Below are 3,956 nucleotides of genomic sequence, written 5' to 3'. Positions count from 1 at the left end.
GTCCAGTTGGACAAGGACCTGTCTTATGAGGAGGAGCCGGTAGCTATTCTAGACCGGCAGGTTCGACAGTTGAGGTCGAAGAGTTTTCCTTCAGTGCGTGTCCAGTGCAGAGGTTAGCCCCCTGAGGCATCGACCTGGGAGTCCGAGTCTGATATGCGGAGCCGTTATCCTCTTCTATTTCCCGACTCAGGACTTCTTTCTTTTGTCCGTTCGAGGACGAACGGTTGTTTTAGAGGTGGAGAATGTGACGACCCAAAGGGTCATCACCTGTTTTCTTATTCATTCCGTGCTTTTGAGGCCTCGAAAACCACATTTAGGGTTGCCTTGAATTGCGTGCGCAGTCCGGGCGCGTAGCCGGAAAGCTTAAATATGAATTCTGTGTGAAAAATGCTAAATTTTGATATTAAAATGGTTAAAGTTGACATTGGTCAACATTTTGGGTAAACGGACCCGGACCCGTGATTTGACGGTCCTGGAGGGTCCGTAGGAAAATATGGGACTTGGGCGTATGCCCGGAATCGAATTCCGAGGTCCCAAGCCTGAGAAATGAATTTTTGTATGAAATTATTTTCTGAAATTAATTAAGGAAAATGGAAAGGAAATTTGATCAGAAGAGTATGGTATCGGGCTCGTATTTTGGTTCCGACGCCCGGTATAAGTCTTATATGTGATTTAAGTGCTTTCTGTAAAATTTGGTTGAAAACGGACGTCATTTGACTTGTTTCGGACATAAAAATGGAAAATTTGTGTTTTATGAAAAGTTAGAAGAAATCATGTGATTTGAGGCTTGATTCTATGTATATGATGTTATTTTGGCGATGTGATCGCACGGATAAGTCTGTAGGAGGTTTTTGAGGTTGTGTGCATGTTTGGTTTGGAGCCCCGAGTGCTCGGGTGAGTTTTGGATAGGCGTCGAGTTGCATTTTGAACCTTAGGAAAATCTGGTATCACAGTTCTGCATTTTTTGCGTTTGCGAAGCAGGTCTCGCAAATGCGAGCCTGGCATCGCAAATGCGAGGGAAGGGACATTGGACTGGAGTCGCAAATACGACAAGGGGCTCGCAAATGCGAAGGACCCAGACTCCGCAAAAGCGACAAAATGTTCGCAAATGCGAAGTCCTCCCAAGTGGCCCAAGTTCGCAAATGCGAACTAGAATCTCGCAATTCCCAGACCTGCTGGGTTCGCAATTGTGAACCCATGTTCGCATTTTCCACATCTGAGGCCTTCATTTTTCATACTTAGACGGATTTTAAACCCCTTTTCTTCATTCTTTCAAAACACAAACTCCATAGGCGATTTCCCAAGAAATCTATCTTCTCCAAATCATTTGTAAGTCAATTTTTACTTAATTTATTCAATCTTTAACATCATTAAACATGTTTTCATCTTAAAATCAAGGATTTTCATGGGTGAAAATGGGAATTTTGGGTAGAACTTAGGTTTTCTTAAAATTGGAGATTTGGACGTCAATTTGAGGTCCGATTTCAAAACAAAACATAGATATGAACTCGTGGGGGAATGGGTAACCGGGTTTTGGTCCGAACCTCGGGTTTTGACCACGTGGGCCCGGGGACGTTTTGGAAATTTTTGAGTAAAACTTTGGGAAATTCATTTTCATGCATTCAAATTGATTCGGTTAGCATTTGTTGATACATTCAAGTAATTTGTGACTAGATTCAAGCGGTTTGGTGGTGAATTCGAAGGGTAAAGCTATACTAGAGGCTTGAGTTGAGTTTGGAGCATTTGAGGTAAGTGTTTGGTCTAACTTTGGCTTGAGGGAATAGGAGTAGAGTCTTATTTGTTAATTGCTATTTGTTGAGTACGGTGTATAGGCTGGTGACGAGTATCTATACACTGGTGTCGAGCATTACCATGAGTCCAAATTTGCTAAATTATCGAATTTGTAATTGTTATTTATGAGGAATTGGTTGGAAGTCTTTAACACTGAGCCAATAATTGTTGAGACTAAGTGTGGATTTATTTGTGTTAAGTAGAAATTGAACGAGTTTGGTTATAGCTGGATCCCCCTTGCCGGGATAGTTTAGTGTATTACATTGCTCCCTTGCCGGGGTAGTTATTATAACATCTTTCTCCCTTGCCGGGATTATGTTGTGTATTGTGTTGAAAGAAATGGGATCGTGTGGTACGCCGACCACGAGTTATTATGAAATGGGATCGTGTGGCACGCCGACCACGAGTCATATGAAATGGGATCGTGTGGCATGCCGACCACGAGTTATTATGAAATGGGATCGTGTGGTACGCCGACCACGAGTTATTATGAAATGGGAACGTGTGGCACACCGACCACATGATATTATTGTAATGGGAGCGTGTGGTACGCCTACCACGTGATGTAAGGAAATGGGATCGTGTTGCACGCCTGCAATGAGAGGAAATTGGAATAAGTGAAAGTGGGTTATTTTCCTTTATTCTGTGTTAGAAGAAATCAGATGTAGTTTCTCTTGTTATTCCTGATATTCTGTTTTATCTGTTCCCCATAAGCATATTTCCCCCTCCCAGCTTTAATTGCTTACTTTCCGCTATTATTTTGTTGTACTTGTATATATATATATATCCGCACAGGTTTATCTGGTAGTCTGGTCTAGCCTCGTCCCTACTTCACCGGGGTTAGACTAGGCACTTACCAGCACATGGGGTCGGTTGTGCTGATGCTACACTCTGTGCATCTTTTTGCACAGATCACAGTACCGGAGCAGCAGCTTTTGAACAGCAGTAGGAGCATTTGGGAGCTGACTTCAGTCCAGAGATCCCGAGGTAGCCTTGCTGACGTCCGCATTGCCCGGAGTCTCTTCTATCCTTACTTTAGTTTGTTATCCTTTGTACCGGAACAAACAGAACTATGTCTTTATTCAGACTTTGTATTTAGCATTCTCTAGACGTTCGTGAGTCTGTGACTCCAGTTCTTGGCTAGAGTTGTATTGAACTTCCGCATTGTTCTCCGTTTATTTATGTTTAAGACTTTCGCTTTTATATTAAATGCTTCGTTGTTTTTATTAAATGTCGAGATTTGCTAAAAGCGATAATAAATAGTTGGCTTGCCTAGCTCCTAATAGTAGGCGCCATCACGACCTCCGAGGGTGGGAAATCCGGGTCGTGACAAGTTGGTATCAGAGCACTAGGTTACATAGGTCTCACGACTCACGGACAAACTCGGTAGAGTCTGAGGGATCGGTATGGAAGCGTCTGTATTTATTCCCAGAGGCTACAGAGTTAGGAAAACTTCACTTTTGTTCTTTCTTGTCGTGCGATTCTGTTTCTCAAATACTGATTGTCTTTCTACTCTGTTCTTTCGCAGATGGCGAGAACACGCGCTTCCTCTTCTACCGCGTAGCAGCCCGAGCCCCCAGCAGCAGCTCCTACGAGGGTCAGAGGGTGAGGCCGAGGCCGTGCCAGAGGCCGAGGCAGGGGCAGAGCTCAGCCCCGAGCAGCAGTCCCAGAGGTGGAGCCCCATGTTGATTATGATGAGGAGGTTCCAACCCAGCAGCTCCGGTGGGCCCAGCTCAGGTCCCAGAGGGGTTTATAGCCACCCCATTTCTTCAGGACGCTTTGGTCAGGTTGGTAGGCTTTATGGAGAGCGTCTCTCGAGCGGGTTTGCTTCCAGTAGCACCAGCCACTTCTCAGGCTGGAGGAGGGGTTCAGACTCCTGCTACACGTAATCCGGAGCAGGTAGCTCCCCAGGCTCAGGTTCCAGTGGTTCAGCCAGCTGTGGCAGCTCAGCCAGGTATTGTGACTCAGACCGGCGATGGAGCGGCTATGTCCGCAGATGCTTTGTGGAGACTGGATAGGTTCACCAAGCTCTTCACCACCACATTCAGCGGTGCTTCTTCAGAGGACCACCAGGATTTCTTATATAGCTGCCATGAGGTTCTTCGGACTATGGGTATTGTGGAGACCAATGGGGTCGACTTCGCCACCTTTTGACTAGCAGGATT

Source organism: Nicotiana attenuata, chromosome 10, assembly GCF_001879085.1.
Source record: "Nicotiana attenuata strain UT chromosome 10, NIATTr2, whole genome shotgun sequence".
Lineage (NCBI taxonomy): Eukaryota > Viridiplantae > Streptophyta > Magnoliopsida > Solanales > Solanaceae > Nicotiana > Nicotiana attenuata.
This window is presented reverse-complemented; position numbering follows the sequence as displayed.